Source organism: Pyxicephalus adspersus, chromosome 3, assembly GCF_032062135.1.
Source record: "Pyxicephalus adspersus chromosome 3, UCB_Pads_2.0, whole genome shotgun sequence".
Taxonomy (NCBI): domain Eukaryota; kingdom Metazoa; phylum Chordata; class Amphibia; order Anura; family Pyxicephalidae; genus Pyxicephalus; species Pyxicephalus adspersus.
In genome coordinates this window covers 126,605,110-126,632,545 of record NC_092860.1, presented here as the reverse complement: position 1 = coordinate 126,632,545, position 27,436 = coordinate 126,605,110, and the positions used below count along the sequence as shown (strand labels likewise).

Below are 27,436 nucleotides of genomic sequence, written 5' to 3'. Positions count from 1 at the left end.
TATAATAATACAAATTAATACTTTGTACATACCTCTACACCACACAGTTATCATCCGATTTGGCTTTGGTGTTTACACTGGGCAGAATCAGATTCTAATACTAAAGAAACTGCAGAAAGATTTTCCTGTGACCAAACTATCTACTGATTTACACTCATTTGCTGCAAATGTTGCCTGTCCATACACAACCAGATTATCACCGGGTCATACAACCCTTCCCTGGACGGGCGTCTCAATATTCATAATATTAATTCTGTTCACTACAGTATTAATATTATGAATTACAGCTACTATGTAACTATGATGAATAGAGATAGAAGTAACCTTGGCAGCAAAGTTTTGGCCAAGCAAACAGACACCACTAAAATGACATTATTACAAAAGAAAGAATATAATACAGGTTATAATAAATTGTACCTTTTATCCAGTATCTGTATAAACTGAGAGGGACTTTCCATAGCTCATATAGTGCAGCTTTATTATCTAGCTAGGATCTAGCTGTATGAGTAATGATTGGCAGGTATGTCACATGACCCTGGACCTGTCACATGACAGGATCATCTGTCATATATTCATAGTCACCAGGAACTGTCTGTGCTGGCTTATAAAAACAGGAACAGGATCAGACTATAAAGGGTCTCTACAACTTGGAAATCTTTTCCACATTCTGCGATAACAAGAGAAACACTAATGCAATGACTGCCTGTGTTATTTTATGTAAAAACAATTATAAAATGTACAACTAAAATAGTCCTATTCATTTATATAATAAAAATTAATTAAAAAAAATACCAAAACAGAAAACATTAGCAATATAACATGTTCAGGGAAACTTGGTCCAGACAGAAATCAGGCTCTAAAAATAGATTCACATGTTCATACACATTCATGAGTGACACAGCTCAACAACAGCAACAACATTTAAGCAACAAAACCCCAATATAATCTTTCTGTATGACTGCATCAGATAACTTGTTTGAATGCATTTTACGCTAATAATAAAGTATTTATCACGTGTCATCATAGATTAAGGCTACGTACACATGTCAGATGGTTCTTGTCTGATAATCGTCTCAGGGCTGATATCAGATGAGAATCTGGTGTGTGTGCAGAGCCCATTGTCCGAACAACTGTCCTAGCAAATCCACGGACGAGGAACGATCGTAATGAAAGTGAAGGGGAGAGAACACAGCGGGGTGCAGCTGTGTCGGTCTCCCCTCTCCATAGAGCAAAACAACGCTGTATGTACAGCACTCATTCATGCATAGTGCAGTTGTTTGGCTTTCACAATCCTTTCCAAAGACAATTATTGCAAATGTGTATGTAGCCAAAGTTCTTCTTATAAGAATTATTTATAAAGAAGTGGCGATCAGATAATACATTACCACTTCTTTGTTTTTTAAGAGCAATCCATTTAATCCTATGACGAACAGAAAATGATGGCAATACTACAAACATAAACAGGAGTTCCACTTACTTGAATAGCGAATTTGCCAATTTTGTTAGCTGGATTCAACCCTCAAAAGTACCTTTATGGCCTATGGCATTCTCCACTTTCAAAGTGGTAAATGCTTCCTTGTGAAGTCTAAATTGACAACCGCCACTTCATAAATGTGTTGATTACCATTTTTAACAGTAATGGTGGTAATCCAAAAGTGACATCTCTGCTGAAAACTTTTCAACTGACCACAACTTTTATAAAGGGTATTTTGGGTAGAGTTAGGAATAAATATGGGTATTTTAGGTAGCGTTAGCAGTATATTAGGTATTTTAAGTCGAGTTGGGTGTATATATGAGTACTTTGTGTATTGGGTGTAAATATGGGTACTTTGTGTGTGTGTGTATATATATATATATATATATATATATATGTGTCTGTATGTGTGTGTGTTGTAATAATTTGTGCATGAGTAATGCCTATTTGCACCTTTATATTAAATATTCCCTTTGATGCTATTTACAGCATAATGAGCATGCACTAATCCTTAGAAACCAATTACATGTAGTCAGCTCATCTTCTACCTAGTAACAACTAACATCTATTATCTTTCTTTGGGTATATGGTTATCCTAAACAACCTGTACCATCATTGTACTCAAATACAAAACATGGTTTATTAGGGTTTCGGATATTTACTGCATGTGATTGTACCAAGTTCTTATGTGAACAAGCCACTGTTTGTAAAAGTATAAATGTAAGAGGATTACCAAATGAGTTTACATAATCAGCCAGTTTTCAGTTACAATATATGTAAAATAAAAATGAACACCAGCAAGTAGATGGTATTGATCCAGTAACTTGGCATTAACAGTAAAAATTGGTTATCTAATGCAGCTAATCAGTGGTTGTCTTGTATTGTATAGCTTTTTGTGCAGGCTTTGCTAGTAAAATCATTATGAGATTTCATCAAGTGGCAAATTTGCCCTTCATGCATATAGACAGCAGGAACAAAAGTGCTCATAGTATTCAAACATCAAAACATTAAAATGCAGTACGCCAAGCATCTCCTAATTAAGTATTGTAGATTTGGCATGTGTCCTGAAAACAAAGGTGTGCAGAATAAAAATAAATCAATTATCTTCTAATAGAAAAAAATCTGAATCAATTTTCGGAAATAGTTATGCAAATGAGCATACAATCAATTTATATTTCAAAATACATTCCAAGTTTAACAGAGTCACAGCTTGTGAGGACTGCGTATGGAATGGTAAAAATTCTGCCTCATTATGGATAATGTTTGTATCTGGAACCAATTTGTGTAGTTGCAACCAGAATTAAAAAAAATGAATCAATGAATTTTTCTTCTCTTTGTCTAATTTGTAGTAGTGGTCAACCAAGGATGTAATACACTGTAGGTTTCTGATTGGCTACCACAGTAGATCTACAAGGGATGTGCTCACCCCGAGGACCCAGGCCAGGTTACGTTTGGATATGGTTAACAAAATTAGCAATTTCTATACATTGTCAAAGTTTCCAACCTAATTTGCTTGATTGTTCACACAACATGACTCTTTCAATCAATATGTAATAACATTTCTAATAATTCCAGTTTATGTGTGATCAAGGATCAAATAAATTGGATGTAAATACATTTTAGGTTCTCAGGCAGGCTAATCATTTTATCAAACCTGTGTTCAGTTTAGAAGTGAAAATTGTCACGTTTACCAAGGCTTTTTGTTGGTGTAATGTGTTACTTATTAAATGCACCTGTTAGCCATTTTCAACAAAGAAACCGACAGAACAAAAGTACGGCCACAGAAACATCACTGTGATGTATTTTCTATTATCATTGGTAAACAGCTACCTCTAGGTGTTCAGAGGGGTTTTTTATACCCAAACTAAACTCAGATATAGAAAAATGAATGCTGCTCTGTAACTCTTCACATAAAATTAAAGTATACATTTTTAAGCGAAAGCAGTGAAAGCAGCTGAACTGGACATGGTATTCTTTTGCAATTCCTGTTTAGCATTGCCCAAATGTGTGAAAAAAAGGCAGCAAAGGGTGCATGTGGGCAAGATGACACAGAGAAGAGCCAATCACTATGTCGTTTCCACTATCCATTCACAGCCTAGGAAAAACTGGGCCCAAATGAAGTGTGTTGAAAGATGCTGACTATTAGACTGAGGCCATCTTGTGGTGGAAAATAAGAACTGCAGAGGAAAGCTCTGGACTTAAAGTAATAACTACAAGATCTATTTTTTTTTCTTTTAATGGGCTAAATTTTTTTTATTTTGCCTAGAGTTCTGCTTTTATTTAAGTATGACTTTTATATACCCAAAATGGCTGGCAGGTTTAGTTTAATGCTCTTAATAAAGTTTCAGTTCTCTGTCAGTATGCAGAGAAGACTGCCTTTACCTTGTTGCATTCCTTTCCAACTTATACCGAAACATGCTGGTATGAGGCAACATGTGACACTCCCACATTTCAGCACTCCATGCTTATGTTATAGCTTATACCTATAAAAGTTTTACCTTTCATCACATTTGCCGGTTGCTTTGGTGGCATTTTCAATGACAGTGGAATGCTGGCAAAGTAACAGCAGGTACCTAAGGTTGTCTGGTACACTGCCTTGCAGTTAGGTAAGACTCACAGTATGAAATACGGGTTTACTGAACTTAAATATAGCAATTATATTTATGTTGATATAATATTTAGTGAAATTGTTAAATATAAGTAGCATATATTTTTTTCTTGGAGTTTCAAACTGAAAGACAATCTGTTCAAATGCAACGTGTCCTTGTGTGTGCAAAGACATTGTGCAATCTATATTACTTGGCAAACACATAGGCCTCACCAGCATTTTGAAAAACCTGTTTCTTTTGTAAGCATGTATTCGTTCCCAGTAAAACTACACTCCCTCTCCCAGACCTCACAGCTTTCTGCCGAGGCTTCAACTTTGTACCAATTCAGAATATTTTTACTGCATTTCCTCATTGCAGATAGCAACAAATGAATATACAGTGATAACAGTTATTGGCTCAGATCAAGCTTTAATGGAAACCTTAAAGTTGAAATCAACTATCCCCAACATTTCTAGACACAAAAAAATAATAAAAGTCATCAAATAGAAATTTGCCGACTTGAAGATCATTACGACTGTACTGTTTATATAATAAAATTTATAATAATTTGTATTTATATAGCGCCAACATATTACTCATCTCTTCACAAAGCCCATTGTCATGTTACTAGCTGTCCCTCAAAGATGATCACAAATCTAATGTCCCTACCATCATCATATATCAATATTACAATCTAAAGTCATTTTGGGTGAAAGCCAATTATCATAACCGCATATTTTGGGAATGCAATATTAATATTGGAATACTGGAGGTATGAGAAAAAAAATCAAATGTTGTACATCAGAATCACTCAAAACTCTGACTGCATTTTTGGAAGAGCAGATGTAAATAGTCTGTCAGCTTCTAATGTGATCATCCAACAATTTTTTCCAAGTTGTTAGAAACCCAACTAAAATACTACTGTTTTAAAGGTATTTATTTAAAGTTTATTACCCATAGTTTGGAAACGGGTGCACTATAGGATGAATTTTCTAGTTGGCATTATAGTAACAAAGGGCGAAATCCTTGTTTTAATGCACATTATAATAGTGTATAGTTACACTATATGAGCAATATAATATTTTAGCAGTACATTGTCATTCATTCTAAATGGCACCTCAGTGCTCATATAGCCAACCCTAACACATCTGTGTTATATAGCAACTCAGTGACAGATGTGAATGCTTTGTGGGTTGTGATGAGCTGCATTGTTAAAACTAGTGCAGGTTTTTTTTTCTTGCATTGCGAGCCTAGTAAAATGAATGGGCTTCCTTAATGCAATTCACATGGGTTTGAAAAAAAAATTAGAACTGATGGATAATCTTATTTTGGAGGTCACAACCATCTATTTTCTCCAATTCTATCCATTTTTTTTTAAATCTCAGCATATAACAGCAAGCACTGCCATAAAATATATTAGTCCCAAAAGGGCCAAAAATCAGCCACTGCATGGTAAGGCCTGGCCTATTACAGTCACCCCTAGTCATCCAAGAAGATAATGAAGAGCTCTCACTATAAATATGTGCCTATGGTAAAATTGCAATGTGTACTATGGCTTGCTATAATTTCAGTTTTCTACAATTCAGTGCAGTTAAATGAATCAGGTTGTCCAGTGTTTATGAGCTCCTGTTATATAATTCTGCATTGTAAATCCTCCCTCCCTACAACCTCTAAAAGGTTCTTGGAATCTAAAGAACACTAAGAACCAGGTCATACAACCAGAAAGATCTGTGTCACAGCTTCAAGCTTCAGTAGCCACTCACAATATATAAAGTGAAGTAATAATCTCTGATACAAAGTTACTTATAAATGTGCATGTTAAATGGCTTGTTTTAGCCTTCTCATTATAAAAAGTATTATTATTATTAATATTAATAATAATAAACAGGATTTATACAGCGCCAACATATTACGCAGCGCTGTAAATTAAATAGGGATTCATATGTCTCCTCTCGTGTTTTCTGCATACTTCCTGTGTTATCTCATATAGCCCTTCATGTTATTAATAAAGATTACCATTATTGTTGTACAGATCTGAGAGGAGTGTTTTGTGGGTTAACAAAAGACCCTGGACAAGGCTGACACCATTCAGTCCACAAAAATGGCATGTGTTTTCAGCACAACGATTGCAGGGTCTTTAAAAGAATAGATGCATTACTATGACCTGCATATGTTTTTTATTTTGCTTAAATTAGGGCTGAAGTTTGTGTTGCTCAAACACAAGTATTCATGGGTAAATACATTTTTGTGCACTTTATCAGGTTCAGATATAGGTCACAACATAAGAAGATCAGCAACCTTGGGAATTTACCAGCCAAACCAACCAGTTGCATGAAATTAATGCAGAATTAAATACCCACAATGGAGAGGCTGTATCACTTTAACGGGTTTCAATGTAAAATATGTACCATTCATTGCCTGGAGTTTATTTGATATAACTATCACTGGAATAAGATTGAGAAAACCTAAACGATGTGGATAAAGTTTGGATAGGGATCATAAGTAACCCACCAGTTCTAAGGATGTCTAGTTCATCAAAACCAGTATAAAAAATAATAATTTGCCTGTAATTTTAGAAGTAACACAGACAACATAAAATGTGGACCACCCAGGCAGTGAAAAAGTTAAGTCCCTAAACTTTACTTTGTGGAAATTCCTTAGTGTATTACTGCATAGCACTCGAGTGGTGTGACAAGGATCAAGTGATTAAAAATCATTTCATTTAACTTTCTTTGTCAATCTCCTCATAAGATATTTGCCCTTCTGTGCCATGCAGGGGTGTACAACACTGGTTTAGTTTTTCTTTGTAAGGCAGCAATCTCAGTTATGTGATACGTGTTACGTGTAAATCTAATATCCTAATTGGACATTCATACAAATATCAGGAAGAGACATACCTAAATATATGTGTTTTTAAAAAGCAGCTCTGACAAATTTCTAGAACCGATTAGAAGATCAAAGTAAATTATGTTCCCATAAGTGATGTTAGTTTCTCCTGCCTACCAGTTTTCAGAAATGTCCACATCATGTAAAGGGGGACATAATTGGGCCTAAAATAAATAAAAGCCAACAGTTATCATCCAATGTATTGATACGATTTGATTATCTTTTTCTAAAGTAGCTATCACAATAATTTCAGATATCTAGAACTCCCTAGAAGTCCCACCTTACAAAATTAAGAAGCAGGCAGGTGGTTATTGCAGAAAGGAACAGGAGATGTCCCTTCCGCAAAACCTTGTCTTACCTGCTAGACTGTGTTGGTGAAATATGAAAAAAGCTAAACTGTGCCTGCGCAGGCAATCCTGGCTTGTTTTAGGGATGGATAAGTGTCATCCCAGCACAGCCAATCAAGGTGACTCGAGAGTCTCTGGGAGGAAAGGAAGATGGCACTGCCCTGCAGCTGAACATGGTCAACATGGTGAGTTGAGCAGTTTTAGTTCTAATTCAGGCCCATATTTAAAGGCTTAAAAATAATTACTATAATAGGTTTCCCAAAAAACTGCTGTTGTAAAGATTTCAAGTTGCCCCTTGCTACATCTATATCTCACTGCATATAGGGGAATACCAGAAAATATTATTTTGGTGCAAATGTAGCAGAGAATGCATTGCCCTTGAAGGTACTGGCCATCCCCTTCTGCTATACTCATGGAGTAGTCATGGTTATTATTAATATTTTTATATTAATATTAAACAGGTTTTATATAGCGCCAACATATTAAGCACCGCTCTACATTAAATAGGGGGTCCTAGTGGAACACAACTAGGGCACCTTCCAGTCCATGAGTAGAAGAGGATGGCCTCTGGGTCTGGAGGTAAAGCATATCTAAACCAAGGAACAAACATTCAATATTTTGCAGCTAATAAGTCCTGTGGTGGTGGCTGCATTTGCTTTTGGAGAGTAAGATGAGTCTGTAGTACAAATCAGAGGAAAATGCTATGGGGACAGTACTTCTGCCTCCACAGTGATGTGAGAATAGACACCGCAGGACAGGTGTATTCTACTTGCAGGATCACCAATTGAAAATAAAGAGTTCCTAAAAATAGAAAATAATGTGTCCACCACATCTAAGAACTAATAAACTATGTATTAAAATGTTGATTTGGGTAATGTTATCCTGTTAATAGTCATTGGTATGGGAGGCATCTGCTACAAAAACTGTAGTAAATGGTGACATATAATTTATTTTGCAGACTGTAAGAGGACCTTTCATACTCTTAATAGAGTATGGGGGTACAATGGTATGCGGACAGGAAGATTGTAGCTTTGTTAAACTTTGCACAACGTTCTCCATTTACTTTGGAGGTTCTTATTTGCTGGACTATATATTGCATGTTCTACTACAAGTGCATTTTTTCCAATTTTTTTCCTCCAACAACCAGAAAATAAAAATGTATAGAACCTAAAGCACCAACATGATCCTTAAATACAGAACTGTATGTAGGAAAATATAGCAAGTGGGTGTAGGATCCACAAGTGGTAGTGTCAAGATTCCTTGTAGATTAGGAACCATGCAGCTTCATTTTCTTGATTATTAAACTCTGAAGTCTGGTAATCTTACCTGTAAGAAAATCACATAACTAAATTGGTAATAAAGGAGCAGAGTCAGTAGTCACAATTCACCTGTCCAGGGTAGACAAATGAATATTCAGGTCTGCATCTAACTCCATTTACAAGCACAAATGCACAGGATTTATTATGTGAAATATATTAGAAACATTTTGTATTACACATGGGTTTACACTGTTATCAATTTACAGACACTCCTCGTGCTGGCAGTTTACAAAGCTGAAGTTTTCAAGATATAATTCTGAAACCGGAACAATTGTCCGTCCTTTATTTGTGTATTTTCTCACGAGGCATTAAAATATACATTTCAGCCTGACAAAGGGGACAATGACAGGAGAAAACACCTATATTTTACAGCTCCTGTATAGAAGGCAGTGAAAGCTCCCAAGGATAGGTGTGATCTGATTACACTGTGTGACATCAAGACTCAATCTTGTAATGAAGGATTCTGTCCTGGAATGTTGTTTACTTGAACATGGTATTCTTATTTAATCCAGTGTTCTGGGGATTACAAGTGTCACTTTTAGGTGTTTTGTTTCCACAGGGGATAGAAACGTCTCTATGTATCACATATGGCACTGAGGGCGAATGCCGCGAACAGGGGCATATAAATATATACAATCTGCAAAGAATGTATATTTATCACAAATTGATAGCCCTAAATAACCTAATAAACCATAATTAATAAAACCATTGTATCAGATAATCAATCTACATGTATGTGATCTTGTTCTTCAGCTTTATATCTGAGCTGTGTTAATATATGAAATGTCTGTACCTGTTTGATGGATTTACTGACAGCTCGATTATTGATTATTAATACAGAATACAACCAGTTTTAAAGATCCTGACAATGTTATACATGTTCTAAAAGTTTGTTTCATACAGTTTGTGTTTATCATTGGTCATGTGAAAAGATTTGAAATTCTGTTCCATCAGTCTTTTATTGTGAACACTTTAATATAAAATCCATTCATAGTATTTCCATACATATAAACTGCTGGTTAACATTACATCTTTTTAGCCTGTATACTGGTGTGTTCCTTTTTTGGCACAGGGAAGGAAATTATAATTCATTCTATAGCAGACATGTTCAGAACTCTGCATGCCAACTGGAAAAATAGGACTCTGCCTATTATGTGCACAGATGGCAGATTTCAGGACTAAACAAAAATGTGGACTGATATGTGATCGTGAATTAGGGAGTACTTGATAGTTCCAAACTCGATGACATTTCTGTCTGGAGTTCAGCTTTATTATTATTTTTACTCAGTATTTACAGTGAGGGAAAGAAGTATTTGCTGTATATAGTGCCCACATATTACGCAGTGCTTTACAAAGTCTATAGTCATGTCACTAACTGTCCCTCAAAGGGGCTCACAATCTAATGTCCCTACCATAGTCATATGTCGTTAATGTAGTCTAAGGTCAATTTTGACCTAACTGCATGTTTTTGGAATGTGGGAGCAAACGCACGCAAACACGGGGACAAGCTGCATACACCATGCAGATAGTGTCCTGGCTGAGATTCAAACGTAGGATCTAGTGCTGCAAAGGCTTGAGTGCTAACCTGTGATGCACAGTGCTGCCCCCTTTCACCTGGTGGTCATACAAATAACACACTTCCTGTTCCTTCTTCTCTCTTCTTTTCACCACTGTATATAGGAAGGGGGCCATGGATGTCAAACAGACTGGACCAGTAGTCACCTTTTCAGGCCTCAGGACCACTAAATGCATGGACTCCGGACCGTGCATGCTTGGGGAGCCATGTGTCACTCAAAGGGAAAGTAACTTCCCCAGAGTGACGTCATAATGCCAGAACCCGCCCACTCTCCCATCACAGTTCTGAGCCTGCCAGACACAACCCGTCCACTGCCCTGAGCCTACAATCCGTACAGGAGATGTGGTCTGGGGCTCTGGCCGGCGCACCCCACCCCAAGCAGGGTCCTACTTCTGACCGGGGTCACCGTCTAGAGCCACGGACCAAAATTTTCTCGTGGACCACTGGTTGGCGACCGCTGGACTGAATTACAAACAAATCTGTCTCTGCCTATCTCCATTACTAGGTGGATTGATGGATCTAGATAAATATTTTTGGGACACTTACAGGAAGTAACAAGAACACTGCATTTCTGGCTTTATCTTCAGATTTTATCTGTATCCGGTTAAAATGATTTTAGCCTGCCTGAAAAATAAAAAATATGCACCATATGCAGCTGGTAAAATGCAATATATTACATTCTTGTTTTGGGGTTAGATACACTTTAAAAGTCTTATTGGCAGGGATATAAAAAAAAAGAAAGCAGCCAAAGTTCTTTGCTGGAATAAATACTGTTCCTGGCAAAATGAAAATGCAAGCTTCCACAAATGTTGCATCAGTGTGTGTGTTGTGTTTTTGAAAAATGGCATTTAGTGCATGAAAAATGCGGGATGAATGCCTGTCTTTTTTTGTGTAACACAAGATGTTGGTGATCTATTTCAGGGACATTACCAGCACTGACATACGCAGGAAAAATAATGCACAAAGTGAGATCACACCACAAACAAAATGCAAGTACTTAATTTTTTATCAATCACAAGATTGCATCTTAGCAATGATAAATCAGCTGCTTATCACTCACTTGAACTTTTTAAATCATTCTGCCCACATAGTTTCTTAAATTACAAGGCTTGGGACTGAAAAACTATTTTTTGTTTTGGGAACTCTTGACTCAGAGCTGAACTCAGCCCGTGCATTCCTCCCAGCAACACTAAACGGGGTCATTTGGGTTGAAGCAGACACGAAATTCAAGAAAATGGCCCACTGCTTGGAAACTATGCACGGTTCGGGTTGTAAAGCAAAGGGTTAATAAGGAGATCTCAGCGCTCCATTGACTTCAGTGTGTCACTGAACCCTCCTGTCTTAAAAACACAAAGCTCACATTGTACAGAGTATGATACTGAGAAGATGGCCCTGATCTTGGCAAGGTCTAGGTGTACTCAAAACCCAGCTATTAAAGAAATACCAAAACAAAAAGATATTCATGCTACCTGATAATTGTCAAGTGGGCTTTCCCAGAGCAAAAAATTCACTTTGAAAAAGCCATTACTAGGACCTTGCTTATTTAAAGGGCAATTACACTTTGAAAAATTGTTTCACAATTTACCCACAAAATGTTTTATAATGCTGCTTGATTAGCTCATTTAATGTGCTAAGCATAACCATCATGGCATGTGGGAGAATCATTTCTGGCACAATGCAGCAGAGAAAAGTTTTGATGTGCAGTAACCCATAACAACCGATTAGAAATGATCTTTTACTGTATAAACTTTTGTATAATGAGATCTAATTGTTAGGTGTTAAAGAAAACCTATGTGACCTCCTCATCTGCATACTTATTCTGGGTCTCTAAAGCGCATAAGCCAATACATCAGCATAACAGCCAGGCAACTTGCATTTTTAGAAACATAAGTCGTCAATAACAGGCCGCATATATTTGTCATCGCAGGGTTTGCAGGGATTTATCCCTGTATGTTCCAGTGCATTACATCTCATGCAACAAGGTAAGTCATTAAAGTGAACATTCTGCCAAAGCAGGAGCACAGATTACTTTTTTTCTGATTTTTCTTATATAGTAGTATGTTGGCGTTGTATTGGGTTAATGCAGGGTGCTATTTTCAAGAATGGCTCTGCAGTGTGCCAACATATGTAACATGCATTAATGTGTGTTGTATTAGGTAGTACTAAAGGAAAAGGCATGCAGTACAAATATTAGTTAGACAAAAAAATATTGGCAACAAATAACTGCAACTTGTAGTGGTTTATTTAACATAGTTTCTGTCTTTTTTCTGTTTTAATTTTTACAGGCTTTTGCATGGCTTTTCAGACACTATATGAAGAGTTTAAGGGCAATTAACCTCCCCAACTACTCCTACATGTGTGGCCATGTACACTACAGACTACTTATAATCATTGATGAGCAGAACCTGAATCTCAATGCACAGTAACCCATGGCAATCAATTAAATTTTACTAAAATCAGGTTACAGAAAGATGAACGCAGATTAGTTACAATTTTATGTACTTGTGAGCATTTTGTAAGCCTATATACAACCAAGTTTTACACAACACAACACAACGGAAATTCCAAGTCACATTTTTTTTTTATTGCAAATTCTCCACCAGACTTGTCTGCAGTCTGTACAGCACACCTTGCTGTTTTGTTCTGAGTTAAACAACGAATAAAGAAGGAATGTGACAGTTACATGAAAGTTGTACTAATTGTCTTTCCATCTTATGATAAATATAAATGAGCTATTATGTTATAGTGGAAATATAACTGTTAATTGTACCAGTATGCACAACATGTCCATGTTTGTTTATTTTAGAAAATTCAGATAACATTCAGGCAATATAAAGGTGCACCAAATAATGCTTTAGGGATAGAAACACCCTTCATAATCATTTCAGATCCACCCAGAAGAGGAAATGTCCCCATGTAATAGCCCTAATATGTTGTGGGAGGTGTTAGCGTTTTCTTGTTGGGCTACAGAACACTCTCCTCTCTTATAACACAGGGGGAGAAGGTTTCCTAAAGTCTTGGACAATACAAACTGTGTTCTCACCAGAATTTTTATTCTGAACAACGGAGAACAACGGAGGGGCACCCTGCTGTGCACTCTCCCCCTTCACTTCCATTACGATCATTCGTTGTCCGTGAATCCGCTAGGTCCGTCATTCAGACGATGGACAACGGGCACTGTACACACGCCAGATTCTTGTCCGATATCTGCCCTGAGTCGTTTATCGGACGAGAATAATTGGACGTGTATACGTAGACTTACACTAGGTAGGGATAACTTGGTATTGTATGCAATAGGTTTGTTGAACATGTTTGTATTTTTGACTTCTAGTCATATACACTCAATACTTCAGCTCTCCATTTCTAATTTCAGTAAATCATGTACAATATACTTATATTACATAAATATTGGGATTCCTAAATAGGTACAAAAGAGCAAAAACAGATTTATTACCTTTACCAGGGTTTAGTTTGGAAAATCATTCGTTGTTATGTGAAGCAACTACACTTTGCTTTACTTTTCTCGAATCAAATCAATAAATACATAAAAATGTGTCTCCTCCCAGGAAAGACAAACAATTTTGTATGAACTTTTCTAAAGTGACACATCATTTTTAAGAAAAAGCTGGATGCTGGACAAATATTGCAAAGCTTAACAGAACTACCAGCTATATTGTTCTGACAAGGTGACCTTGACACAGACTTGAAAGCATGTTGCAACAAATAAGACCAACTTATACAGCAAAAAATTAAAGTAATCAGTCCTAAAAAAATGGTACAGTTATGCTATGTAATTTTTCACAGCATAACAATATTTTCTACTTCTTTAGTCATGATGTGAACAATAAATGCATCAAATAAGAGGGGAAACACCAAAGGATTTGATTTTTGCACGTGAATTAGTGCATAATTTTTGTGCATGGATGCACATGGCAATAAAGCTGAAAATATATTCTGAATAAGCCTAATTTTGACATCCCAACACACAGAACATACACATCTGTGAACGGTGGTGTGCTATGGATTGTGCACTTTAGAGCTGCATTACAAAAATACCTGCCTGTTGACATGCAATATAGTAATGTGGGTTACCACAACACAAAAGGGAATTGACTTATAGCTATTTTCATAGCTATAAGCAGAGCTAATAACAATACCCAACTGTGGCCAAAGTTTAAAAAAAGTTGTCAATGGGAAAAATGTTCACTGTCCGAAAAGACAATGATTTAAAGCACACAGCGGCTAAAGGAGAAGAAAAAATGTCCTTACATTGACTACTTAGTGCTCATACTTGAACCCCATTGAAAATCTGTGGAATGATTTGAAGATTGAAGTCCACCAACAATCACCTCCCAATATGACTGAGCTTTAAACCTTCTGTAAAGAAAAGCAGGCAAATATTGCACAGGCTAGACATAAAAAGTTTCTGAAGAAGTATTCAAACATACTCAATGCTGTAATTACAGCAAAAGATGGTTCTACAAAGTACTGACACATGAGGATGAGATAATATCAATCTCTGAACTGAACTGTTGCTATTAAATCTTTCATGTGGATGTTATAAGTTGCATTGAATAGGGTGTAAAAAAACAATGTGAAAACTTTGATTGTTTAGGATCAAAGTCCTAAACAATATACAATTTATTTACTGGTCAGCAAAAATGTCCTTGGCAATGATTTTTTGGCAGACCCAAACTACAAAAGTGAGCAATGAAATTCAGACAATAGGCACTGAAACAATGCTTCCTGAGGAGCCCACTACAGTTTGGTGTAATTGTGGCTATTTCCCCATGGATGTCACACTGCATGATTGTGTCCAATTTACAGCAGATACATGTAGTAATGCATAAAAAGTTAGTCCCTGAATTAAATGTGTTCTCATGACAAGGCTGCATTGAAAACCAACCATGCTCTAGTTTAAGCAATGTATTGAATTTCATGAAAGTGTGTATACCAGTTTGTATAACCTATTGGCAATTCTGTACATATGATAGTATAGTATATGATAGTATATGAAAGTACAGATGGCATTAGTATATATAGTAAACCCCCACAATGCTTCAAGGCCCATACTATTTTGTATTGTGTAACATATTCTTTTCATTTTAATCATTTTACATAATAAAATGTAATTTTACCAGCATTTTACTTTATTATTATCATTAATATTCTTTACGTATTTGCAGCCTGGTGCATTATTTGCTGTACCACACATACATTTACATCATATATGTATGTGGATATACACATACATATATGAAGCCCAGCTCCTTCATGCCCTAATAAACCAAATATTATTCAGTTTGTCATTCTATTAGGGTAAAATACACGGTTGTATCCAAGAATGGAAAATGCATAGAATGTTGGAAAATACTAGATGTTTTGTTCTTTAAATGATTTATTTATGATCATAGCTGCATTTGCCATGTGTAAATGTGCCTGTGCCAAAAGTGTTAGTTTAAGTATTGTAAATACCTTAGAACCTGCCATGGTGGCCCTGCAACATATAAATCTGAAAAACCTCTACCTACCACACCTTTTGAGGAACTTGCATGCAGTAAATGGCACTTGAGAGTATGTTTATCATTTTCTTGGATCATCTAGTAGCTTTTTCCAGATCAGCAATTACATTGGATTTACCAGGAAATAAGATATACTATGGTGGGGGATGTTTCTGGGAACTTTGTTATGCAGAACTTTTCTCCAGCAGTCTCCCCAGCATGATGCCTTTTGGCACTCAATGGAGACAATCTACTGCATTTTGAAAGCAGTCTGTTTATTGAGACTGCGTTATTATGCCTTCTTCTGCGAGCATCGACTGTTTCTATATTGGAATGGGTTTCTTGGCTCTAGATTATATTTTCTGAATGCAAATGCATCAGTAGTCAAGGGAATGATGTAGTCTTTATCATCATACCTAGCATCTCAGTCGGTTGTAGGTTTTGTAAGGTAAGGCAAAGAAAGTCAATATATCCTGTTGGATTATGTCCAAAATACATTGTAGCTGTACAAAGCTGCAATGCTGACAGATTGGAAAAACTCTGATGAGAGCTGGCTCTGACAATCCAGTCAAAGCTCCTGGTAAATCCACATCCTTCATGAATGTAGTATAGCTTGGAAGTAGTAAGATGACTGTTTACTTCTTTGTACTACACTTGGGTAGATATTTGTTTAGTGTCTTTTTTCACAGTAAGGCTCTTGTAAATAACAAGAACTAAATCAAATATGTCTGCCTAGAATTTGCTAAAACAAAATTTGTTCATTGTCTGAAGTTAAGGTCAAGTTCGTTTATGAATGCCCCACATGGTCAGAATGTAATACATTTATGTATTCCAGTAACCAAAATGAAACTTTATAACAAATAGAAAGTAACTTTAATATCGCCCAATGAACTATACACGCAACCTGAGAAAATCCTCCAACCTTTTCATAAATGTCCATTAGAGATATGATGTACTCATTTTCACCTCACTGCTTGCCTTATATTGTATGAGGGGTATGCTTGGCAGTCAGGTAGTGTCATGTCAGTGTCAGTGTCTGATTTTAGCCTGGACTTGGCACCTTATTTTTTAAATAACTAAGAAAGCTGCACTTCATATGAATTCAATTTTTTTTTTTTACCCAAAAATTTTTTGCACCGCCAGATCCCTGCTTCTCATCCTCAATACATTTTCTCCACTCAGTGACTTAATCATGGAAGTGATTGCATGACCCCCAACAATAAAGTTCTATTATAAACCTAGAGGTCTGTTGAAAATGCAATTAAAATAGTTTTGCTGTATCTGTTTGATAATTTATTGGGAAGAATAGTGGGAGAAATGTTTGTAGACCTTTCCAATTTTTTATAGATACAAAACAGCACGTGACCTTTGTAACCCTATTGACAGGATTCCGAAAACATTTTCTCAATGTGCCTGATTTATTAAAGCTCTCCAAGACTGGAGAGTATACACTTTCATCAGTGAAGCTGGGAGATCCAGCAAACCTGAAATGGATCAGGTGCAGGATTCAAAACATTTGCTAACAAATAGTAAAATGCTTTGAAGAAATCCATTGCAGGTTTGTTGGATCACATAACTTCACTGATGAAAGTGTATCCTCTCCAGCCTTGGAGAGATTCAATAAATTAGCCCCAATATCTCACTTTTATCAGTCAAGTGAATGTGCATGCAAAGTTCAGTGAAAGTTCAGGCTTGTGTCAGAAATTATTGATTAATGTAAAATATATGGTATGTAACATACAGCGAAAGCTAAAGGTGCTGAAAACTCACAATATAAGTTTTCAGTTGGGCATGGGTGTGCCAGGGCGCATGAAGATTTCGTTGTGAGGTTTTGCAGAGAGCACAGAAAACTCAACAAGAGAATCAAACCCAAAATAGAATTAGATTATGGGTGCAGTTACATTGTAGGATCAAATACTGTAAACATAAAAAATTATACACTAAAGTAGCCACAACAAAGCATGAGAGGCAATGATAGAAAAAGGATTGCATGCACACACATATAAATCAAGTTTTTTATTTTTTTTATAATAAATGTACGTATACCCTTAATAGTAAAGTCGCTAAGAAGCACGATGCAATAGATTTATTCACACTATACGGACAAAAGAGTACCACAATTCTCTGAAGAGTCATGCAAAGTTACCAAAACAGGGAATAGTTCATTTCCATATGTTTTGTTTGTCTATTAAGCAATATTTTCTAGCACAGCAGTAAACAACATTTCCTCTGGCTCAACATATGTAGTCATTTTTTAAATTTTTTTTATAGAAATTAAGTAATCTATGTTCTGATAACTTTTATTTAGTGATTTAGTTAGTAAGAAAAACCTGTGGTCCTCAGCTGCTACACAAACATTTTCTTCTCTGTTACAGTTGGACAAACTCCACGTTATCTGTCAAGTTTTTACAGAACAGTCATTTACTTTTTTTCCCAATACCAGGCTCTGCGTGATACGAACAACAGCTTTTCATAGATTTTCCCATTTAACGCCGGAAATACTAACAAATCCAGTGCCTCTAATAAGGCAATCTAGGAAAAGAAATATTGGTATAAACCAGACCACAACATAATAGCGAGGGCATTATACAAAATAGTAAATTCTGCATTTATTTTACATCATTTGACACTTCTAATATACTTTTTTTTATCATATGTACTTTTATCTGAATTATGGCTATTGTGTGGTCCAAGCAGGTGTCCAATATTTACCAGTTTTTCAGTGGTAGTTTTTTAATTTTAGGAATGGTGTTGTATCCTATTCATCAGCCCTACGTTTACAAAAATGGATTATGTTAGGAGATTGCCTAAGATTTCACAAAACAGTATTGACTGTATTGACTGAATTTCAGCGGTGAAGCAAGGATATGACAAGTTCTAAGGCTCAGTTTTGCAAAAAACAATGGCAGCTCTATGCCACTTCCAGTCTATGATCAGCCAATTTACTGTGTATACTGTGCACTCACAGCATCAACTGAATGTCATTTAAACTTTGGCTTTGGGCTTGGTTCCTAATAGTGACAAAACTATTGAAATGACCAGTTGTTGTCTCCACTAGGGGTTCAGGTGACACAGTGTCCGAGCAGGATTTTTAGACAGTGAGACAGTCATCAAAGTTTAAGTGTAGGTGTCTGAACAAGAACCTTCATAGCAGGATTAGAATGTATTATTTTCAATAAAAGCTTTTTATTTGAAAAATAAGAGAAGTATCAAAACTTTTGATTAGCTTTTGCTGTTGTCTCACTGAGTAGAATTACCTTTAGTTCCTCTACAAAAAAAATGAGAGAGCGCAGGTGTCACCCGGACAGGAAAACCTAAGAGTTCAACCATAACATACTAGTAAATAAATGTTGTTGTTGCTGTCCCCATCACTTGAAGGTTTTGTGACACCCTGCCCTTTGGATAATGTAAATCACAAAATGTAAAATCAAGTTTTGACTCCAAGTGGGCTTAGAACTTGAAACAACATTTGCTCACATGGCTTCAAGAATAACAGAGCAATGTGGACCTATTTAGACAATGTGAGCTTCATTGATCTGCGTTGATCAACACTGACCCGACACAATGGCAAACTAAAAAAATCTATAGTTTCCAAAAGGGTCAGTTCACACCAACAAGCTGCCGAAGTGTGCGCTACATAAAATGGAACAACCTGTGAACCAAAAGTATAAAACAGATCAGTGCAACACGTTTAACTTAATGTCAACGCATGCCTAAGGCGAAACATATGATGTTAATCCAGGCTATATATATATATATATATATATATATATATATATATTGAGCTGGGGACAAACAAAAGAAATACCAGAAATTAGAATGTTTAGGAGATCAAGGTCTTAGGAGCCTGACTCAGTAAACTTCCCACCCCTGCTCTACTGCTCATGTGTACGATACTACAGGGTCCAGTGATCTTCATTTCCTCACTGTGCTTCATGTAATAGATAAGGCACAAAGATGCAGCACTTATTAAAAAAGGCATTTGACCTCTTTGCCTATAATATAATTTAGCCCTTGTGCAATGGAAAAAAGGAAGGAAATACAAACATATATTATCAGAGTTAGGCTTGGAGTACTGGGACTGAAATTTTAGGGGCCAGTTCACTAAGGTCAAAAGCTCTTCAACTTTCTATTTCAGACAATTCACATGCGTGATACCATTCTCTGATTACTAAAGTTTAACACAAGAACAGGTGCCTACTTGTGAAACGCACAAGCATACCCATCATACAATGGAAGCCACTTAATACTGACACAGTTTTTGGTCATAGGGAAAAGCTACAAAACAGTTATTAGCTATAAAAGCTTCATTCAAACCCCTCTCTGCATTAAGCTGCGTACACACCTGCAATTTTTCTCGTTGGAAAGGATCTTTCACGATCCTTTCCAACGAGAAAAGACTGCACGATGCATGAACGATGCTGTACATACAGCACCGTTCATGCTCTATGGAGAGGGGAGGGGGAGAGCGAAGGAGCGGCACCCTGCTGCGCGCTCTCCCCTTCCCTTTCATTAGGATCGGTCGTCGTCCATCGTCCGTGGATCCGCCAGGACGGTCGTCGGACGATGGACGAAGACCGACTGTACACACGGCAGATTTTCGCCCGATAATTGGCCGATACCGATTATCGGGCGAGAAAAATTTGCCGTGTGTACGCAGCTTTAGATACACACTTTATTATTGGAACCTCACTTTTCCTAGCATCATGACATTCCACTGCCACTACTTTTCCACCCACATGTGAAACAGTTTAAGTTGGCAGTAAGGTCATTTATAATTCTTAGGGTGATGAGATCATGAGAATAGAGGAGCTAAGGGCCTTTGACAACAATTGTATGGGTAAATTTACGACACAGTAGGCATGTTGGGAGCATTACAGAACCTCTCTTAAGCTTGAACAAAGATTGACACCATCTCCCCCTATAGACATGTCAATATACTCTGTTTTCAATCTACATTGTGTATTTTCTCCTTACTTTTCCCTTATGCCCCTCATCCCTCTCCCGCTCTTTTATTTGTTTTTCAACCTAAATTTATGTTTATTGTATGTTTGACTTTATTTTGACTGGCTTGGTAACTCTTCCCCTTTTTCTGTTCCGCTGCTACTTAGACCTCTACTGTTAATCTGAATCAGATGTTTACACTGACATTTGTACCTTATACTGTTTCTTTAATATGATATGTATATGTATATGTGTGACAGTTTATTACTATTTTGTTTGCTATACTGTTTTTTTCTTTAATAAAAACCAATTGAACTATAAAATGGTCAGGGTCATTGAATGGTGATGGTTTAGCTTAAAGCCATTCTTCAGGAATAGAAATCAACTACTCAAGCTCTGGAAAAGGCCAGTGACCAATGTACAGAACACCATTAAAACAGACTGCAGGGGACTGGTAGGGCAGATGCTTGCAGAAAGGGGATAAGGTAAGTAGAAGTTCTTTGTACTCACTCCCCCCACCCTGACCTAAATAAACATGTTTAGGGGTTTTACCAAGACCAAGGAAAGTCAGGCCACTTTAATAAAGTGAAACTAAATCAGAGAGGGGTAAAAGAAAGTCTTAATAGCCAACAGAGACAACAGCAACTAGCACATATAATATAATAAACTATTGTTAACTCAAAGAGAACCTAAAAGTAATTATGGAAGCTGACCAAGTTCGAATGTAGTTCAAAATAGTTTAAAAAGTATTTTGTTTGTTGAAGCTTAACCTACTAGTCCTTGTAGATATGAAAAAGTTGACATCAGAGTGTTAGTTAGCTCAGCAAGTAATTCAATGACATCTTAAAAGAGTGCCGAGTTCAGGTACACTTTAAGTGAGAATCCTTTGTTTATATTAGACAGTTGCAGTGAAGTGGTTTTAGAACTTTGTCAACCAGAAGTGAAGAACTAATAAATTCTGCAAAGAATTTAATAGTTCTTCAATTCTGCGTCAGAAGCCTGAAGTGGTTCTCATTAGAGCAAATAACCTTGGATAAAGTAACTGCTATACTGTGGTATTTTGGTATTCAAATTGTATATAAAAAAGCACCAGGAAATGTGAATCTTCTTACAGGAAAGGAAAATTTTCATATATGGGATGTTGGAGGGGGATCTCTAAACAGTTTAGACAACTACTAAAGCATGAATACATGCCCAATACCTTCATATTACTTTACTACACATCCAGAAAATATATTGTGGATTAAATCAAGAATATGTCTTCTTCTGATTAGGCAAATATGTGCAATTATCCCTGCTGGAAAGCAGAACTCTGAGTTACCCACACAAATGGAAAAATCCAGCTGTCATTTTTTCAGAGGAGGAAAATAAAAGAAAAGGAAGAATCTGATATAAATAGATGGCCTGGATCCTCTTACAGATTTTGTGAGCTTCATAAACGTATCTGGAGCAGGGCTTGTGCTATCCACAGCCAACAACCAACTCCCATTTAATGTCCTACCACGACCTTGAGACCTGAAAGGAAGAAGTTGAACTGGTTGCATTAAGCACCACTGACCATTCTACTTTCAGCTAACTCATAAAAAGGTCAATACATACATTTTCTATGGTCAGGAACCTAAAAAGTTAGAATGTATACAGGATGTTACATTCCAAAGCACCAGTACTGTAGAACCACCTCATATTTTCTATATACATTTGCAAGCTATATAACAACTGCACCACACGGGTTAAGGAAAACCCACACTGTTTCCATTTCCTCCAAAGAAAGAATGGAAATAGGAATGAAAATTGGAATAAAAAAAGTCTACTACCAGAGACAATAAATGCCTAAATATATCTGTGTACTGGAGAGTGGCAGTTTGTAATTGTTACATATTACTTCAAAAGTACCTTAGTTTAGAAAAGGGGTAAGTAAAGCGAGGAAGGGATAGAATTTTTGTCAGCCAATCAATGTTATTTTGTTTCCCTGTTGTGAGAGAAAGTGACAATAACAAAAATCTGTTATAGGCTATAACCCTTACTGTCTGTGTTTCCATACATTCTTCTGACTTCCTGTCCCGTTGAAAACATGTAACCAGTTTAAGGGCCTTTGTTGACAGGCTTTGGGCTTGTGTCAATGACATCAGTTTGACACCATTCACTGCAGTTGAAGTCTTTGTGACTTGTATTTGACCTGAATAAAGCAGATTGTTTTAGTCTTTTAGACTTGAACTATAGTTCTGCTTGCAAAATCTTTACTGCGGAAAGAGACAATGCTCAGCTCGGCATATAATGTTGGAATTTGAATGAACTCCTGCATGCATGCCAATTTGTCATGCTGGGCCTGGCCAATCACGAAGGTCCAAGATTAGGTAAGAGAGGGGGAAAAAGATGGTTGCACCTGTGACAGAATGGGTACAGGAGAGTATATTTAAAAAATTGTGTCAGATGTTTATTTAATTGTAGAAGGGACATCATCTGTCCTTTCTGCAATAGAGGACCTGTCTGGTCACATTTTTTTTAAATAATTTTTACAATTTGTTTCATTTAATGGGATCAAAAGCCTGGCAACTCAGGCCATAAGAAGTGAGTAAAATTTTCTAAATACAAAATAAAATAATGCAAGTTATAACCCATCTTAACTCTACCAAAAGTGAACAAAAAATGTTTTGGCAGTAGTTTACCTGTCACATAGACACATATAAGAAGTTTACAAACAGCCTTCTCCAATTCTTGTCAACCTCTCTGAGTAAGCACCTATCAATGAACAGACAGGAGTAGATGAACTATTAAAATGCAGTCAGATACATGGAATCATCTGCACTGTGCTAGCCTAACATATTCTATCCTCTAATGCTACTGTATAAATGACCTCACTACAAAATGAATAACAAATTGCTACTTCTTTGTTCTCCATTTATAAAATCCAGTCACCACTTGTTTGTGGCAATCACCATATTTGGATAGTAATGACCAACTACTTCTATTGTGGCTATGCCTGCTACTTTTAAAAGGTAGTGATCACATTAAGGGCCCAATCACACCCGGCCATCTAGGAATGAGCTGCCAATGCACCATAGATGTCAAAAGTATAAGATAACCACTAATATTTTCGATACATTGCACTGTTGTGTGCTGCAATGGACACGTGTTGAGTTGCCTTGATGTGCTGGGCTGCTAAACAAAATAAGTTGTACCGCAACACACACATAGTGTGTGTTAAAGTGTGTTGCAGTAACATGTGTGTTATCTCAACAAACAGCTGGGGGCAGGTGTGAATAAGCCCTCAATGGCAGACGTTGAAAAGCCAGTTTGTACATTTTGCTTTTATATTTTATGTTTAAATAACCACCTGACAACCGGCAAACGTTAATAGCTTAACAAACATGCAGATATTAGGTATAGCTTTTTTGTTTATATTCCTCTGTTCTCTGTATGCCTGAACTACATTTTCAGTCCTGTGATCCATGTAGTTACAACTCTTCTGGTATTGATTGTAAATTATTGATACAATTTTCTCAGCAAACCATTCACATACAGATTTTATAAGTATACTTATAAATCAGACTATAAAATGCAATGAATAGTTGCCAGAGGCTATTTACTAACATCTATTTCTTAATAAACCCATCAGGAGCACATTTCTGTCTTGTATAATACAAAATATTAAACTCACAGTAGCTAAACAAAAGACTTTTAGAATACACAGATGGTTCTCTGGAAAGCCTCACTACATGGGTGATTTTCAGCTGTATGGTCCATGTAGCTAAAAATGTGTGACTGAATGTGAATTGCTAAAATAAACTATGTTCTTTACCTTTATAGTGCTTGCTATACGCTTGCGCTTTAATTATGCATTGCTGCAATTATTCGCAAATGATAGCTTTATGTAGTAATCACAATGGTAGTTCATTGTCATGATTAATCATGCTAATCCACAATCCACTATGAAATATTTTTAGATGCATGGCTCACACACAAATCATATTATTTTGTGATATTTGGTAGAGGTATGGAGATAGGTGAATGGGTAGTTACCACTTTACCATCCCCATGCCCATATCAAGCTCTCGTCAGGGGGCAGACTGGTGCTGGAACAATCCACAGAGGACCAACAGAAATGCTGAATTTTACTGAATGCAATTTAGAAGAAACTAGAATAAATGTTAGAAAGATCACTAGTCTGTATTGGGACATCTAAGGATAAACCCAAACCAATTCTCCATGGGGGTTTTACTTCTCTATAGATACAGAGAAGGAGCATTGCCACTTTAGGACAAAAAGTGTGTTACAAGCAGGATCAAAAAGAGAACAAAAAAACATGAACACGAAAACCAATGGCACTACCATATCTTAGGACTGGCTAATTGAATAGACTTTTGTACACAGGTGCTGAGTTAGATGTATGGGGAAGGGGTGGGGGAGTAGAATATATTACAATCCAATGATTAGCATTTTATACAATTAAAGATAACAGTATCCTTTGACGTATAATGAATGACAGGTATTATTATCCAGTTACAAGGGATTTTCATAGACTCACAATTTTAGTGAGATGATCAAGTTGTCAAATGATGACACCACACATAATACAAGAAAGAGGAAATGATCTGGTGACAGGTTTCAAAAAGGGTGAGTAAACCAGTTCATACCAACTGAGATTCAGACCTCGTGATCTGTATTCTTGTGAGAAGAGATTGTCACAGATTCTAAAACTCTGTACCCCCCAGATTGTCACTGAAAGTGCTAAGAGTCTAGATTAGGATTAATCAATGTTACACGGAGAACAATAGCAACCTGTGGACTCTGGAGGAGAATAATTCTGAGAGTTTGCTATTTTCTACCCATAACACTATAAACACATAAGCAATAATATAGCCTACATATTCTCTAAAGATAAACATTCTATCCAATTAAAAGACAAACATATGTTTAATAATGTATTAGAATTAAGTGAAAAAAAAAAACAAATCTTTGGCTGTCTACACTATACCGAAATCCTATTGGTTGCCATAGGTTAATACACGCCACCTTAGCACCTTGCTAAACTTTATTAGATAAGGTTTGAGGAAACAAATTCTGTAATTGTTTATGTAACTACTGGAGATATCAAAGCATATGGCAATCAAGGTCAGAGTCTAGTACATAGTGCGTAGTGTGGGAGATATAAAAAGTGTCCTTGTCTAGCAAAAGTTATAAACATACAGCATGTAAAGGATTCTCATGTTACTCTTTAACAGCTGTAAAACAATACCAAACAAAAGTAATGTTTAACTTTCAGTATTGTTTTAACCAACCAATAAATGACGAGTAAAGTCATCATACTTATCGAGCAGTTAGCTGAGCTGTATAAAACATTTAATAAAATGTGAAACTTACCTGTTTTTTGGTAGTTGGCCCAGCTTCCCTGTTCTGCTCCGCAAAGCGCTCTCAAGCGAGATGTCTCAGAGTGACTGTAAAGCTATTGCATCTCCTATAATGTCTCAGGAGAGAGAGAACAACATACACCTCCTGATAGCAGCCAAGCCCTTCAGACTTCTCACTCCAGGCTTCACCCTCTCTCAGTATTTCCCCTTTCTGAGCTTTGGAAAAATGTACAGCTGAGAAACTTGCAATTAGCAGGTCCTCACTAATCTCAAATCCTCACTGGCCAAAAGCTGCACATTCCAAAATTTTAAATAAAGGCTCAGAAGGATATTTCTTAATGAAAAAAAAGTCCTGACTAGACACAAAAACATTAAAGGTATGCAAACCCTCCCAGGGATTAAAAAATGCCCCCTTTGCTTGAGTTAAATAAAGAAAGAGAGAGGATGAAGTAATATTCGCAGTGAGACGCACAAGGGGTTGGCTGGGGCTGTCTTATCAGTTTCACTCTGCTCACTTGCAGTGAAAAGCCTGTCTCTCACTGGTATACTCCCTGCCCTTAAACTCACCAAACCAGAATCTTACTCCCAACTAACACAAGCAACTTCCCGCACATCCAAACTGAAACTTTATCCAGCTCAGTGAGCCCTTACTGGCCATGGGCCAGTACAGCATTCCTCTCCAGATACCTTTACTACAAAAGAAAACCTGCTCCCTGTAATTCATGTGGGTTCACCTAAGCCGGAGACACCGTATAGCTCGGAGGGGGTGTTCCACTTTACAATATCTGGGCGAAAGTGCTTTTGCTGTTTGGATGAAAGACAGTTTTGTTTTTCTTTTTTAAGGCACCTGCTTCATTTTTACTTTCTCAGGCAATATCAAAGCTCGACAATCTGGCGGATAGGTGAAGGACATTAGGAAGTTTTCCTATGAAATAGTTAAAGTTTTAATAGCTTTTGAAAAGTCAAAAATCAACCCATATGTGATTATGAGACATCATATCACCCACTAAAGTCCACTGAATTTCCTTAATCAGGGCAAAGTTGCTTTGGTCTATATTCACTTACATGCTTATACTAGAACTATATCAACTACAGCAAATCTCAGAAGAATGTCTTAAAGTAACCTGGTTCTGCCTGATTTTATGCACCTTGTAGCATCTGCAAGTACCTGTTATAATTTTTTATTTGTTCTTATGCGTCCCTATAGAATCCCTTGGATTCTATGCTGCACATGTCAAGATTAAGCCCTGTGCGCCTGAGAGGTACAACCCATCCCCATCACTGAACCATCAAATGTCAAAGCTTCTATTGATGACTAAAGTTCTAGAATTTCAGCACTGTTGTTATCTTTCAAAAAAAAATTTAGGCAAGGTCAGGTGCACTTTATGGGCCTTTTTGCAAAAAGGCAAGCAGGTTGTTCTGAAAAAATAGCATTACAAACACATTTTTTTTT

At 36.7% G+C, this 27,436-nt stretch overlaps 1 protein-coding gene across 3 annotated transcripts in view; it reads right to left on the bottom strand.

Moving 5' to 3' along the window:
* The window catches only part of RBM47 (RNA binding motif protein 47), an 80,113-nt gene extending 53,645 nt beyond the window's left edge, over window positions 1-26,468 (bottom strand). The window contains exon 1 of one of the 3 annotated variants that reach the window (XM_072406297.1): window positions 25,997-26,468. The gene's annotated coding sequence lies outside the window, so the exon portion shown is untranslated. Of the gene's footprint in view, window positions 1-23,301; window positions 23,375-25,996 lie in introns of those variants that run through there. The other 2 variants (XM_072406293.1, XM_072406294.1) reach the window with 2 other exon arrangements.
* Between the last annotated feature and the right edge of the window lie 968 nt (window positions 26,469-27,436).